General features: G+C 38.7%; 1 pseudogene; it reads left to right on the top strand.

Moving 5' to 3' along the window:
• The first annotated feature begins 274 nt into the window (after window positions 1-274).
• LOC100410560 (RNA-binding motif protein, X chromosome-like) lies at window positions 275-8127 on the top strand (annotated as a pseudogene).
• Window positions 8128-17566: the final 9439 nt, after the last annotated feature.

Consider the following 17566-nt stretch of genomic DNA (forward strand, 5'->3'; position numbering starts at 1 on the left):
AATATCCCAACCAAACAAATCAAACTGGGTTAAGCTGGTGATGATGATACAATTCCTCTTTTGTACAGTTATGTTTTCCCTCATGGCTAGTACCTGATGATACAAGCATCCATACATGATGGATTCATAGATGGATTATTTCATGGGGGAGGGGACGGTGTCATAAAATGATAATTTTTAAATCCTGTCATTTTTCTATGTGTATTAGTTAACATTCTCCTAATCTAGAAGGAAGCACTTTCCCTCATTAACTGGATTTTTGTTTACCCAAAGCATGGTTTCTGCTGGAAAAGCAGGTAACTGCCTAATTCTTTTCTTCTAATGAAACTGTTGCTCCACTCAGTCATTGTTTTGTTGAGTCCAACAGATTTAGAAAATATGATAAATTATGTTCTTGTTCAAACTGTTGCTTTGGGTGTTAGTTAAAAATAATTGGTTTGATTGGATAGTGCTACATTTGTAATTAATTTGAGAAAAAACATAATACAGGATAGTATGTACAATATAATCCTTGCATTTAACCTATATATTTTCATATAGATACAAGTATGTGCGGGTAAAGTATATGGTTAAGTGTATGGTAAAGGTTGTACTTCAAGTTCAAATAGGGGAAAGGATGATATCTTCAACAGATGCTTCTGGGAATCTGGGTATCCACATGAAAAAAAAGTCAGAGTCTTGTCTTATGGCACTTATTAACTTCGAAATAAATTTTTAGAACTTACAATAGTACTATAGCAGTATAGGGGAGAATCTTTTCTTTTTTCTTTTTCTTTTTCTTTCTTTCTTTCTTTCTTTCTTTTTTTTTTGAGACAGGGTCTCATCCTGTTGCCCAGGCTGGAGTGCAGTGGTGTGATCATAGTTCACTGCAGCCTCGACATTCCTGGGTCCAAGTGATCCTCCAGCCCCAGCCTTTCAAGTAGGACTACAGGTACGTGCCACCATGCCTAGCTAATTTTTGTATTTTTTTTGTAGAGATGGGGTTTCACCATGTTACCCAGGCTTGTCTCGAACTCCTAGTCTCAAGCGATCACCTGCCCTGGCCTGCCAAAGTGCTGGGATTACAGGTGTGAGGCACCATGATTGTCTTTAGGAGATTATTTTTCATAAGCTTCAGTTGGGGAAGAAAAAAGCCATAAATAGAAAGATTGATGCATTTAACTACATCAAAATGGAAAAACTTCAGTATATAGAAAGACAACATAAACAAGATTGAAACAAGCTACAGACTGGGAGAAAATATTTGCAACATATAAAACGGAGAAACAAGTACTATCTATATTAAATACAGCCCTTCTGCAAAATCAGTAAGATAAAGCTAATATCTTTTGTTCCAGGAAAACAGGCAAAGGATGTGAACAGGCAATTTACAGAGCTACAAGTGACCAGTAAACATCTGAACAGAGGCACAACCTCACTACTTAACAGTGAAATGTTTTCTGCAACGTTGTTATACCACTTATCAATTATCCAATTGTCAAAATTTGCAAAGATAATTTTTGCAGCATTGTTTTTTATTGCTTAAAATTAAAGAAAACCTAAATGTCCATCAGTAGAGGAAGGGTTAAATAAGCCATACTGTAGCCACACTGTGGAATACAATGCAACAGTTAAAAAGATCAACATTTATTGACAAGAAAAGAGTCCCAATATATATTGTAGAATGAAAATATCAAGTTGTGAAACATATGTACTATTTGATACCCTCTAACATTATTTCTCTCTCTCTCTCTTTTTTTTTTTGAGACAAAGTTTTGCTCTTGTTGCCCAAGCTGGAGTGCAGTGGCACAGATCTCGGTTCACTGCAACCTCTACCTTCCAGATTCAAGTGATTCTCCTGCCTCTGCCTCCCAAGTAGCTGGGATTACAAGCATGTGCTACCACGCCCAGCTAATTTTGTATTTTTAGTAGAGATGGGGTCTCTCCATGTTGGTCAGTCTGGTTTTGAACTCCCGACCTCAGGTGATCTGCCCGCCTCGGCCTCCCAAAGTGCTGGGATTACAGGCATGAGCCGGTATGCCTGGCGAATTTTGTGTTTTTAGTAGAGATGGGGTTTCTCCATGTTGGTCAGATTGGTTTTGAACTTCCAACCTCAGGTGATCCGCCCACCTTGGCCTCCCAAAGTGCTGGGATTACAGGTGTGAGCCACTGTGCCTGGCCACACTTCTCCTTTTTGAGACAGAGTCTCATCCTGTCACCCAGGCTGGAGTACAGGGGCATGATCTCAGCTCACTACAACCTCCACCCCCTGGTTTCAAGTGATTCTCATGCCTCAGCCTCCCAAGTAGCTGGGATTACAGGCCTGTGCCACCATGACTGGCTAATTTTTGTAATTTTATAGTAATAGAGACGGGTTTTGCCACGTCAGCCAGGCTGGTCTCAAACTCCTGAGCTGAAGCAATCTACCTGCCTCAGCCTCTCAAAGTGCTGGGATTATAGGTGTGAGCCACCGTGCGGGGCGAACATGCTGTCTTTGAGATTTATTCATGTTGTTGCATGTATCAGTACTTTAATACTTTTTATTGCTGAATAGTATTCTACTGTATATATGTACAACAATTTGTTTATTCATTCTCTTTTTTGTTTCTGAGCTTTAGCTGTTATGAATAAAGCTGATATAAACATTCATGTACAAGTCTTTATGTAGGCATATTTTCATTTTTCTTGACTAAATAATACTCAGAAGCGAACTTGTTGGGTTTTATGGTAAGCGAATGTTAAACTTTATAAGAAACTGAGAAAGATGTCTCCAAAGTGGCTGCACACTCCTGATGATAATGTATTAGTATTCTGGTTTCTCCATGTTCTCAACATTTGGTGCTATTATTCTTTTGATTTCAGCCATTCTAGTGGAAGTATGGTGGAATGTCATTGTGTTTTCTATTTGCATTTCTCTGATTACTGAAGATGTTGAGGACTGGATATCTACCTTTGTGAGTGTCCATTCAAGTTTGTACCCCCTTTTACAATGGATTTTTCTTTTTATTGTTGATTTGTAGGAATTCTTTATGCATTCTGGATATAAATGCTTTGTCAGATACATGTACTATATATATATATTTTTTTTTTTCCTAACCTATACATTACCCATCCATTTTGTTAATAATGTTTGTGGATGAAAAATAATTTAAATTTTGATAAAGCCCAATTTATCAATTTTATCTTTTATTATTAATACTTTTTTTTTTTTAAATTGAGACGGAGTTTCGCTGTTGTTACCCAGGCTGGAGTGCAATGGCGCGATCTCGGCTCACCGCAACCTCCGCCTCCTGGGTTCAGGCAATTCTCCTGCCTCAGCCTCCTGAGTAGCTGCGATTACAGGCACGCACCACCGTGCCCAGCTAATTTTTTGTATTTTTAGTAGAGATGGGGTTTCACCATGTTTACCAGGATGGTCTTGATATCTTGACCTCGTGATCCACCCGCCTCAGCCTCCCAAAGTGCTGGGATTACAGGCGTGAGCTGCCGCGCCTGGCTTATTAATGCTTTTCGTGCCCTGTCCAAGGCATCTTTGCCTTCCCCAAGGTCATGAAGCTATTTCTCCATTTTTTTTTTTTTTTTTTTTTTGGGATAGAGTCTCACTCTGTCGCCAGGCTGGAATGCAGTGGCTCGATCTTGGCTCACTGCAACCTCTGCCTCCCGGGTTCAAGTGATTCTCCTGCCTCAGCCTCCCGAGTACTTGGGACTACAGGCGTGCGCCACCATGCCAAGCGAATTTTTGTATTTTTAGTAAGAGATGGATTTTCACCATGTTGGCCAGGGTGGTCTTGATCTCTTAACCTTGTGATCTGCCCGTCTTGGCTTCTCTAAGTGCTGGGATTAAAGGTGTGAGTCACTGAGCCCAGCCTATTCTCCCATTTTTTGTGCTAGAAACCTACGGCTTTTGCTTCTACTTCTAGTATGCTAGGAACACAGAAGAGGCATTTGTCGCTTGGAAACAGGTTTTATGGAACAGGCTATCAGATGTAGAGAGAATGGAGAATAGAAAGTAAGACTGCTTGGTAGGGCCAGGCACAGTGGCTCATGCCTGTAATTCCAGAAGTTTGGGTGGCCAGGCTGGAGGATATCCTGAGCTCAGGAGTTCAAGACCAGCCTGTGCAGCATATGAAGCCTCATCTCTACAAAAAACAAGCAAAGAAAAAATTAGCCGAGTGCAGTGGTGCATGCCTGTAGTCCCAGTTACTCAGAAGACTAAAGTGGGAGGATCCTTGAGCCCTGGGAGATCGAGGCTGCTGTGAACTGTTGTTGCGACATTGTATTCCAACCTAGGCAACAAGCAAAATCCTGTCAAAGAAAAAAATAGGACTTTTTTGTAGGTATCTGCAAAAAAAAAAAAAAAAAAAAAAAGGCTGACAAAGGTTTGGGGAGAGGGGGCGAAATAAAAATGGAAGGCATAACTTCCAAACTACTATAGGTAAAATAAATTGATCCAACACAAAGAAGGGGGGAAAAAGGAACAGAAAAGCATGGTAAATAGATAATGCAAAAACAAATGGTAGAAATAAATCCAAATATATTGTAATAACAGTGTGACTTGGTTGCATTCACTTAAAAAGAGACTGACTCTCAGATTGTGTTAAAAATAAAAATTCACCTCTATACTGTATTAAATAAGATGATGGAAAGAGATAAACCAGGTTTCTAATAAAAAGAAAGCAGAAACTGCATTATCAATATAAGACAGAGTAGAATTTCAGACAGAAAGGACTAAAAGGGACACAGAGGGACATTTATTACTAAATGGTTATATTACCTAGAAAATATAACACTTACAATCTTTTATGTAATTAACTATAGCTTCAAAACACATAATGTAAAATATGATATAAATATAAGGAAAATGTTACATCTACAATCATAGTTGAGAGGCTTAGCACATCTTTTTCAATAATCCACAGATTAGCAAAAAGATAGAGGATTTAGATTCCACACTCGATGAGCTTTAACTAATCTCTCTAATATAAACAACTTTGTACACAACAGAAAATAACATTCTTTTCAAATGCACTTGGTTTTAAGAAGTGCTCAGGTATTAGAACATGCTTATTCAACTGTTAAATCCCACCAATTTATTTTTTAAAAAGCAGAAAGAATAATCATAGGGGTTTATGTTTATTATTCTTTACTTATTTATTTAGCAAACATTTATTGAATAATGTCCCAGGCCCTGTTTCAGGTACTGGAAATGTGGTAGCAAATAAGAAGCAATGTCTCAGTTCCCAAGGAGCTTACATCCTAGAGGGAGAAATCAAATAACACATAAGTAAATGAACAAGTAGTAAATCCTGTAATGATTTCACACCACATACCTGTATCAAAACATTTCATGTACCCCATAAATATATACATCTACCATGTACCCACAAAATTAAATATAAAAAATTTTTTAAAAGAAAGGAAGTCAAACTCAATGATTCCATAAAAGCTGCAGAGATATTTTAAATTGCACCATTAAAGAAGACCTTGAAGAGGTGACACAATATAATGAAATAAAATTAGACATTAATACAATCCCCACACCTAATCCAAAAATTTAAAAAAGACTCTTCTAAATGACTCTTGGGTTAAAGAGGAAATAAAAATCATGACTTCAAATTATGTAGATGAGAATGGAAATAAAACCACTAGATGTAAAACCTGGGATAAAGTTAGAGTTATTAAGAGGATCATTTATGCTTACATATATATTTGATAATAAGGAAGTTTTAAATTAAATGAACTAGACAGTTAACTCAAGAATATAGAAAAAGAACAGTAAACTAAAACTTAAGGAAATAGAAGGATGGAAAAAGAAAGGTAAGAAAAAAGAGAAAACAAGACAAGAAGAAAAAAATCAATACAATATAGTCATACAAACTGAAGTTATCTGAGGAAATAATTTGGCAATTCTCATCAAAGAAAAAAGAAGAGACAATAAACAACATTGGGAATTATAATTACAGATATAGAAGACAATAGGAAAAATATAATAAAATACAAGTCAGAATTTTATAACACTCAAATTGAAATTCTAGACAAAATGGAATATATAAGAAAATATAAGTACACAAACATACATATGTTCATTGCGGCACTGTTTACAATAGTAAAGACTTGGAATCAACCCAAATGCCCATCAATGATAGACTGGATGATGAAAATGTGGCACATATACACCATAGAATACTATGCAGCCATAAAAAAGGATGAGTTCATGTCCTTTGCAGGGACATGGATGAAGTTGGAAACCATCATTCTCAGCAAACTGATACAAGAATGGAAAACAAAACGCTGTATGTTCTCACTCAAAAGTGGGTGTTGAACAAGAGAACACATGGACACAGGGAGGGAGCGGAACATCACATACTGGAGCCTGTTGGAGGGTGGGGAGCTAGGGGAGGGATAGCAGGGGATTGGGGGATTGGGGAGGGATAACATTAGGAGAAATACCTAATGTAGGTGAACGAGGGATGGCTGCAGCAAACCACCAAGGCACGTGTATACCTGTGTAACAATCCTGCACGATCTGCACATCCCCTACCCCAGAACTTAAATTATAATAAAAAAAAGAAAAAAGAAAAGAAAATACAAGTAATTAAAACTGGCTCAAGAAGTAGAAAACTTGAATAGACCAATAATGACATAAATATTTGCCTTCAGCCTCGTTCCCGGGCAGTATAAAGTTTGCTATTCTGCTCGCCCTCGTTGCACAGTACTGCTAGTGGCTTCGTGGTCGGTCCTTGGACCCGGCAACCGCCACTGGTGCTAAGCTCCTAGGAAGCCCCTCTCAGCGAGCTCATTGGAGCTTAAACCCATTGTCACCCCTCTGACTCACCGGCAAAAAAAAAAAAAGTTGAAGCAGATCGCCCAGGAAAGCTCTTCATTGGTGGGCTTAATACGGAAAGAAATGAAAAAGCTCTTGAAGCAGTATTTGGCAAATATGGACGAATAGTGGAAGTACTCTTGTCGAAAGACCGTGAAACCAACAAATCAAGAAGATTTGCTTTTGTCACCTTTGAAAGCCCAGCAGATGCTAAGGATGCAGCCAGAGTCATTAGATGGAAAAGCCATCAAAATGGAACAGGCCACCAAACCATCATTTGAAAGTAGCAGACGTGGGCCGCCTCCACCTCCAAGAGGTATAGGCCCTCCAAGAAGTCTTAGAGGTGGAATAGGAGGAAGTGCAGGAACCAGGGGACCATCCTCATGGGGAGGACACATGGATGATGGTGGATAATCCGTGAATTTTAACATGAGTTATTCTAGGTGACCACTCCCAGTAAAAAGAGGACCACCACCAAGGTGTGGGTCCTCCTCCTAAGAGATCTGCACCTTCAGGACCAGTTGGCAGCAGCAGTGGAATGGGAGGAAGAGCTCCTGTATCACGTGGAAGGGATAGTTACGGAGGTCCACCTCGAAGAGAACCACCGCCCTCTCGTAGAGATGTTTATTTGCCCCCAAGAGATGATGGTATTCTACTAAAGACAGCTATTCCAGCAGATTACCCAAGTTCTTGTGATACAAGAGATTATGAACCACCACCACGAGATTATATTTACCATGATTATGGTCATTCCAGTTCACGTGATGACTATCCATCAAGAGGCTATAGCGATAGAGATGGATATGGTCATGATCATGATTATTCAGATCATCAAGTGGAGATTCCTACAGTGATTCATATGAGAGTTATGGTAACTCACACAGTGCTCCACCTACATGAAGGCCCCTGCCATCTTACGGTGGAAGCAATCATTATGATGTTTACAGCAGCTAACGTGACGGATACAGTGGAAGTCAAAACACTTACTCAAGTAGCCAAGGTGATCTCTACTCAAGTGGTTGTGATCGGGTTGGCAGACAAGAAAGAGGGCTTCCCCCTTCTATGAAAAGGGGTTACCCTCCTCCATGTGATTCCTACAGCAGTTCAAGCCGCGGAGCACCAAGAGGTGGTGGCAGTGGAGGAAGCCGATCTGATAGAGGGAGAGGCAGAAGCAGATACTAGAAACAAACAAAACTTTGGACCAAAATGCCAGTTCAAAGAAACAAAGAGTGAAAACTATTCTGTCATAACTACCCAAGGACTACTAAAAGGAAAAATTGTGTTACCTTTTTTAAATTCCCTGTTAATTTCCCCTCCATAATTTTTATGTTCTTGTGAGGAAAAAAGCAAAATAAGTTTAATTTTATTTGACTTTATGACATTGCTTTTCAATAAGCAAATGTTAAATGTGTTGAGACTTGTTGTACTAGTGTTGTAACTTTCCAATTAAAAGTGTCCCTAAAGGCCACTTCCTATATAATTTTTCCCAGTAAGTGAGGAAAGCAATTCTAAGATCTTCTACAAAACATTTAGCCATCTAAAATGGAGAGATGAATCATTCTGCCTATACAAACAAACTAGCTATTAAAGGGTGGCTGGAGTATGCTACTCATAAGATTTCAGGGTTACTTCCAACTAAAACCTCCATGTTCTCAGTATGAAAAACCTGAAATCAGATGCCTATGTAAGGAAATATTCACCCACTAAACCCAAAAAAGCAAATGGATAATGCTGGCCATTTTGACTTTCGGATATTTCCTTGGGAATCTGCAAGAACCTTTCCTCCCCGCCCCCCCAATAAGATCATTTAAGTATGTGTTAAACAACTACAGAATACTAAATAAAAAGTTTGGCCAAAGCCAACCATGAAAAAAAAAGAGATAAAAGTTTTACTGCAGGCTGGGCATGGTGGCTCATGCCTGTAATTCCAGCACTTTGGGAGGCTGAGGCAGGTGGATCACTTGAGGTCAAGAGTTGGAGGCCAGCCTAGCCAACATGGCAAAACCCCATCTCTGCTAAAAATACAAAAATTAGCTGGATGTGGTGGCATGCACCTGTAGTTCCAGCTACTCAGGGCTGAGACATGAAAATCACTTGAACCCAGGAGGTGGAGGTTGCAGTGAGTCAAACTTGTGCCACTGTACTCCAGCCTGGGTGACAAAGTGAGACTCTGTCTCAAAAAGAAAAAGAAAAAAGAAAAATCTTACTGCTAAAAAAAGAAAAAAAAAAAAAGGAAAGAAAGACAATTACCATGCTCAGACTATTTTTTTTTTAAAGTTCTTTCCCAGGCCTTTAAGGAATGAAAAATTCTCTTGTTATACAAACTGACTCCAGAACATAGAAAATTTCCTAACTAATTTCATAAGGCTAGTATAATTCTATTATAATACCAAAAACTGGAAAAGGATGATACACAGAAAAAGAGAACTATAAACTGATCTCATCTACAAAAATGTAAAATCAGATATTAGCAAATTGAAATCCAGCAATTTATTTAAAAAATAGTTATTGCCATGTGAGGTTTATTGCAAGAATTCAAAGGTGGTCCAATGTTTAAACATTTTTATTGTAGTCTGCTATATTAAAATCATATTAAAATATGCAAATCTCAATAGGTACCATAAAACTCTTTTTGATTTTAAATATCCATTCCTGATAACAACTCCTGGCTATCTAGGAATAGAAGTTTCCTTAACTTGGTAAAGGATATGTGTAGGAGATGAATAGAAATATTGTACTTAATGATGAAACATGAAAAGCATTCCCATTATAGTCAGGAGCTGGACTCTGACTATAAGGATGCCTGTTATCACCTTTACTACTCAATATTACTCAGGACTTCTTGTTACATATAATAAAAAGAAAATATTACATGAATAGCATAAAATATCAAAAGGAAAAACATTAAACTATCATTTACAGACAATATACATGTCTTTTGAGAAAATCAACAGACAAACTTTTATAATTAGTAATACAAATTCATTAGGGAGGCCTGATACAAGATCAACATTCATAAACTGTAGCTTTCCTTTGAACCAGCAATACATAATTGGAAAATGGATAAGAAGAAGCTTCTATGTTACAATTGAGGGAAGCTACACTTCACTGGATCTCTCCTAATATTTAACAAAATGCAGGGAAACAAACAGCAGAAGAGTGAAGATAATCATCACCGACCAAAGAAAGGGGCACATTCCAATGACATAAACTTCAAAAAATCTCAGCCTAGTAAAGAAACAGGAGATTCCAGAACTGGGCATTGTGGTGCAGTGTGACCAGGCTCTTCCATTCCTCAGAAGCCATACAAGATACAGCAAGCACAAGACAAAGAATCTAAACAAGAAGAAAGCTTACCACAAAGAACAGAAGGAAATTTCCAAGTACTTTACATTATAGAACAACGTAATAAGAATATGAACTTAATAAAACAAGAATGCAAAGATGAGACTTGAAAACAGCAGAATTAGGTAAAAAGGAAGACTGCCAACTAAACCCATTAGTTTAAAACAACATTGTAGAATAAATTATAAACAGAATGAAGTAGAAACATGTGGCTAAAAATTGAATTATGAACACAGGAAGGGCTTCAGATAATTACATTGATGGGAGATGAAAAAGAAGAAATTAAAGGAAACTACATATACACATATATATGTATACATGCACACACACACACATATATATTCTTAAGAAAGAATAAAATGTTTACATCTAAAGAGATTATAAGATGTCCTGGGAAGTTTGATTGTCATTTGAAAGTTTGTTATTTCACAGTGCTAGATTCTGAGATGATATTTTATCTTCTCTGTACTTTATTGTATTGGGTTCCTTCTTTATAATGAGCATGCATATATACATATATATCTTTTTGAGATGGAGTTTCGCTCTTGTCGCCACCCAGGCTGAAGTGCAGTAGCACAATCTCGGCTCACTGCAACCTCCACCTCCTGGGTTCAAATGATTCTCATGCCTTAGCCTCCCGAGTAGCTGGGATTACAAGCGCCCACCACCAGCTAATTTTTGTATTTTTGGTAGACACAGGATTTCACCATATTGGGTAGGCTGCTCTCGAACTCCTGACCTCAGGTGATCTGCCTGCCTTGGCCTCCCAAATTGCTCGGATTACAGGCGTGAGCCCACCTCGTCTGGTCAACATGCATTTTTATAAAAATAGTGAAATCATTTTTTTTCTCAAAAATGTAGACAGAATGTTCAAAAAGCCACATTCACAATATTAACAAAAACTATGAAATATTGGGGAATACACCTAAAAAGAAATATATAAAATCTATAAAGAAAACCACACACAGACACACAGACACACACACACACACACACACACACACACACAAACAAACAAAAGAAAATGACACAATTTTCTTGAATAGCACAAAAGATGATGTGAATAAATTTAAAAAATACTACATGACCCTGGGTGAAAATAATTTATTACTAAGATTTTAATTATTCCTTAAGTTAATCTATACATTCTTTTTTTTTGAGACGGAGTCTTACTCTGTCACTGGAGTGCACTGGCACAATCTGAGCTCACTGCAACCTCTGCCTCCAGGGTTCAAGCGATTCTCATGCCTCAGCCTCCCTAGTAGCTGGGATTACAGGTGTGCATCACCATGCCCAGCTAATGTTTGTATTTTTAGCAGAGATGGGGTTTCACCATGTTGGCCAGGCTGGTCTCAAACTCCTGGCCTTAAATGATCTACCTGCCTTGGCCTCCTGAAGTGCTGGGATTAGAGGCATGAGCCACTTCACCTGGCTTAATCTATAAATTGTAAGTAAATATAATGAAAAATACAACAACATTTTTAAAAAATGAAACTTGAAACTTCACTTCAAATGTCCAAGGATATCCAAAAATAGTTGGAAAAGGGAGAGCAATGAAGGATTTGTCTTCCAAGATACCAAAACTTGCTGCAAAGTTACACCAAGTAAAAGTGTGATATTGAGGCAGTTTATAACTATATATCCATATATTATCAGTGGAACAGAAAAGTCAATCGATGAAACAGATCTCAGTATAAATGGTAATTAACATATGGTTAAGTTAGCTCTTTAAATTTGTTGGTGAATAATGGTCTATTATATGAATAGTGCTAGGATTTGAAGGTCACACACACACATACACACACATGCAAATATATATATGCAATGACCCAAAGCCGTACAAGAAAAAGTTAATGTTTTTGACCACGTCATAATGTAAAAGTTCTGGAGCTAGGTGCCATGGCTCCAGAATCCAAAGTTCTGGGATTATGGCCATGGCTCATGCCTGTAATCCCAGCACTTTGGGAGGCCTGGGCGGGAGGATATCTTGAGACCAGGAGTTTGAGACCAGCCTGGGGAATGTAATGAAACCCTGTCTCTACAAAAAATTAAAATTAGCTGGGCATGTTGGCACATATTTGTAGTCCTAGCTACTTAGGAGACTGAGGCAGGAAGATCGCTTAAGCCCAGGAGTTCAAGGCTGCAGTGAGCTATGATCACGCCACTGCATACCCAGCCTGGGAGACACAGCAGAATCCTGTCTAAAACAGTAGATGTTCTGAATATCAAAACTATCATAAAATTAAGATGTTAATGATAGATCGAGAAAATATATGTATAAACTATGTAATAGAAAAATAATATACAGAAATATATAAGGAACTACAAACCAGTGAGAAAAAATACAGCTGAATAGGAAAATACTCAAGGGATATTAACTAATGCTCAGAGAAGAAATGGAAAAGGATCTTAAGCATGTGAAATTATGCCCAAGATAACAGATATTTAGGAAGATGTGAATTAAAAGGACAATCTGGGCCAGGTGCAGTGGCTCACACCTATGTGATCCCAGCATTTTGGGAGGCCAAGGTGGGTGGATTACTTGAGCTCAGGAGTTTGAGACCAGCCTGGGCAATATGGTAAAAACCCATCTCTACCAAAAGTACAAAAATTAGCTGGGTGTAGTGGCATGCGCCTGTAGCCCCAGCTACTGGGGAAGCTGAGGTGGGAGGATCACCTGAGCTCAGGCAGGTTGACGCTGCAGTGAGCTGTGATTGCACCCCTGCACTACAGCCTGGGCAACAGAGTGAGAACCTGTCTCAAAACAAACAAAAAAAGGACAATCTTTTGTTGCCTCTTATATTGGCAATAATTACTAATACGGATGATCTCCAATTTATGATGATTTAACTTATGATTTTTTGACTTTATTTGATGATGCAAAAGCAATACACATTCAGTAAAATCTGTACTTCAAGTACCTATACAACCATTCCATTTTTACTTTCAGTATATTATTCAATAAATTACATAAGCTGTTCAACACTTTATTATACAATAGGCTTTGCATTAGATGATTTTGCCCAACTGTCAGCTGATGTGAGTGTTCCAAGCATTTTTAAGGTGGGCTAGGCTATGATGATTGGTAGATTGGATGTATTAAATGCATTTTAGATTTATGGAATTTTCTATGAATTTATTGGGACATGACCCCATTATAAGTTGAGAAGCATTTGTACACAGTGTGCATGAGGATGTGGGGAAATAGATCCTGTCTTACGTCTGATGGGGGTATAAATTGGCCCAGCCTTTCTGCACGGCAGTTTGGTGGTACATCCATTAACTATATAAAATCTTATATCCTTCTTTTGGCAGTATAAAATCTCATACATTTAACCAAACAATTATATTTATAGTAGAATATACTAAAGAAATTATTCTACCTGCTGGCAAAGCTGTATGTACCAGATTAATTGTAATCTTGCTTTATTAATAAAGCAGATCCAGAACTAATAATATGCAGCAGTTAAAAAGAATAATATGCAGCAGTTAAAAAGAATGAAGCAGCTTTAAATGTACTGGTATGCAGAGCTCTTTGAGACATAATCTTAAGTGAAAAAAAAGCAAGTTGAAAAACAGTATGTTAATTATGATCCTGGCCAGGTGTGCTGGCTCATGCCTATAACCCCAGCACTTTGACAGGCCCAGGTGGTCGGATCACTTGAGGCCAGGAGTTTGAGACCAGCCTGGCCAACATGGTGAAACTCTGTCTCTACTAAAAATACATAAGACCTAACACCATAAAAACCCTAGAAGAAAATCTAGGCAAAACCATTCAGGGCATAGGCGTAGGCAAGAACTTCATGACCAAAACACCAAAAGCATTGGCAACAAAAGCCAAAATAAACAAATGGGACCTAACCAAACTTCACAGCTTCTGCACAGCAAAAGAAATAGTCATTAGAGTGAATCGGCAACCAACAGAATGGGAAAAAATTTTGCAGTTTACCCATCTGACAAAGGGCTGATATCCAGAATTTACAAAGAATGAAAACAGATTTACAAGAAAAAAACAAACAAGCCCATTCAAAAGTGGGCGAAGGATATGAACAGAAACTTTACAAAAGAAGACATACATGAGGCCAACAAACATATGAAAAAATGCTCATCATCACTGCTCATTAGAGACATGCAAAGCAAAACCACATTGAGATACCATCTCACGCCAGTTAGAATGGCGATCATTAAAAAATCTGGAGACAACAGATGCTGGAGAGGATGTGGAGAAATAGGAACACCTTTACACTGCTGGTGGGAGTGTAAATTAGTTCAACCATTGTGGAAGACAGTGTGGTGATTCCTCAAGGACCTAGAAATAGAAATTCCAATTGACCCAGCAATCCCATTACTGGGTATATATCTAAAGGACTATAAATTGTTCTACTATAAGGACACATGCACACGAATGTTCATTGCTGCACTGTTTACAATAGCAAAGACCTGGAGCTAACCCAAATGCCCATCGATGATAGACTGCACAGGGAAAATGTGGCACGTATACACCATGGAATATTATGCAGCCATCAAACACAATGAGTTCGTGTCCTTTGTAGGGACATGGATGAACCTGAAGACCAACATTCTCAGCAAACTGACACAAGAACAAAAAATGAAATACCGCATGTTCTCACTCATAGGAGGGTGTTGAACAATGAGAACACATGGACACAGGGAGGGGAGCACTACACACTGGGGTCTGTTGGGGGGAATAGGGGAGGGACCGCGGGGGGTGGGGAGTTGGGGAGAGATAGCATGGGGAGAAATGCCAGATATAGGTGAAGGGGAGGAAGGCAGCAAATCACACTGCAACGTGTGTACCTATGCAACTAACTTGCATGTTCTTCACATGTACCCCAAAACCTAAAATGCAAGAAAAAAAAGAAAAGAAATACAAACATTAGCTGGGCATGGTGGTGCACACCTAATCCCAGCTACTAGGGAGGCTGAGGCATGAGATTGGTTGAATCTGAGAGGTAGAGGTTGCAGTGAGCTGAGATCACACCACAGCACTCCGGCCTGGGTGAAAGACTCCATATATATATATATATATATATGTATATATATATGGAGTCTTTTTATATATATATATATAAAAGATCTCATTTATATATTTTAATAAGACATGTATGTGTATATCATGTATACAAAAGGTTAACACACCAAACTTAAAATGGAGAGGTAACTGTGATTCGGGTGAGGATAGTGGTGTTAAAGCGGTACTAGTGCTTTCTCTGGGTTTGAATTTTCTTTTTTTTGTAGAGACAGGGTTTCACTCTATTGCTGGTCTGGAGAGCAGTAGTGCAATCATAGTTCACCGTAAGCTCGAATTCCTGAGCTCAAGCAATTTCCTTGCTAAGTAGCCTCCTGAGTAGCTAGGGCCACAGGCATGCACCACCAAGCCCAGCTATATGCTTTTTTGGTAGACAGGGTCTCCCTATGTTGGGAAACCTATGTAGGCTGGTCTCAAATTTCTGGCCTCAAGTCATCCTCCTGCCTCAGCCTCCCAAAGTGGGGGGATTATACGTGTGAGCCACCACACTTGGCCTTGGGTTTGAATTTTATACTCGAATTGTACTCTTGTGGAATTTGTATGTAAAGTAAACAGCAAATAATAAAACACCCCAATTATCTTTCCATTGGTGATATCTAGACCTAACTCTTTCAGCCACATTGTATAAATACAACGTGATTTATTTAATCTCTCCCTTATCATAGCCATTTTATGTTGTGTCAGATTTTTTTTTTTTTCTTGAGCCAGTCTCACTCTGTCACCCAGGCTGGAGTGCAGTGGCGCCATCTAGGCTCACTGCAACCTCTGCCCCGTGGGTTCAAGCCATTCTCCTACCTCAGCCTCCGGAGTAGCGGGGATTACAGGTGCATGCCACAGTGCCTGGCTAATTTTTGTACTTTAAGTAGAGACGACGTTTCACTATCTTGGCCAAGCTGGTCTTGAACTCCTGAACTCATGATCCACTTGCCTTGGCCTCCCAAAGTGCTGGGATTACAGACGTGAGCCATTGCACTGGGTTGCGTCAGTTTTTTTAAAACTTACAACCAAAAAAAAAAAAAAAAAACCCTAAAAAATATATATCTTTGTGAAACTGTGTAGGTATACAGGTTGGCTAAATTCCAAGGAATAGAATTATTGGGTCAAATAATTAGTGAAATATTATACTTATCATTTAATAGAGTTTGCCAGGCCGGGTGCAGTGGCTCATGCCTGTAATATCAGCACTTTGGGAGGCCGAGGTGGGTGGATCACAAGGTCAGGAGTTCGAGATCAGCCTGACCAACATGGTGAAACCCCATCTCTACTAAAAATACAAAAATTAGCCGGGCGTGGTGGCACACACCTGTAATCTCAGCTACTCAGGAGGCTGAGGCAGGAGAATCGCTTGAACCCAGGAGGCAGAGGTTGCAAGAGTCAAGATTGTGCCATTGCACTCCAGCCTGGGTGACAGAGTGAGACTCCATCTCAAAAATAGAAGAAAAATAGAGTTTGCCAAATTGCCCTATATAAAAAGGTTGCATCAATATCTGAGGAGTGCCCATTTCCTGACAAGCAAGTCAACAATATGATCAAGTTTCTAAACTTTGAGAAAATCATGCTTCAAACATGATAAGGTATAATTGTTTTGATTTGTGTTTCTTTGAGGTTGAGCATCTTTTCATATGTTTCACATGTTTATTATTAATTTGCATTTCTTTTCTGTGAACAAATCTGTTCATGTCTTTTGGCACATTTTTCTATGGGTTGTTTATCATTTCATTAATGATAAACATTTTACTAATGATAATCATTTTACAAATGATCTGTAAGAGCTTTTAGATTATTACAAATTTAGATTACATAGATTATTACAAAGGCTACTTTTGACAGTCAATATTTATGGTTTTTTTTTTTACTTTACTGAAGTTTAAAATTTTTATGCAATTAATTTGTCAGTATTTTCCTTTGGTGGAGAAAGTAAGTTTGTCACAGGCAGTTGAATTCTGAAGCCATTATTAAGGTTGCAAGGCACCTTACTTCCTTGCTTGCCTGCTGAAAGGCCCTTCTCCACAAAGGGGTCCCTCACAGCAGAGCCCCTCCCTCTGAGGTGTCATATTTCAATGTTCTAAGAAAGAGGCTGCCTGGAGGGTCTATATTTAGAGTATGACTCCTCATTGGGGACAGGTGGATATGTGGGGACTAACTTCTGCAGCGAGATCTCAAAGTGTCATGATGGAGTGAAAATTCCACCTGTTAAGCCTCCTTTCCATCCATGCTCCAGCAGTTGGTCTTTCCATGGGTGTGGTGAGGCTGATCTGATTACATACTTATGTGAAATCCAAATAAAGCCCCTCAAATGGAAAACAGGTTAATTTGGGAAGTCACTAGTAAAGCACTAGGCTCATCAGGAGTTGGGTCTTAAATAAATC

The sequence above is a fragment of the Callithrix jacchus genome, chromosome X, assembly GCF_049354715.1.
Source record: "Callithrix jacchus isolate 240 chromosome X, calJac240_pri, whole genome shotgun sequence".
Lineage (NCBI taxonomy): Eukaryota > Metazoa > Chordata > Mammalia > Primates > Cebidae > Callithrix > Callithrix jacchus.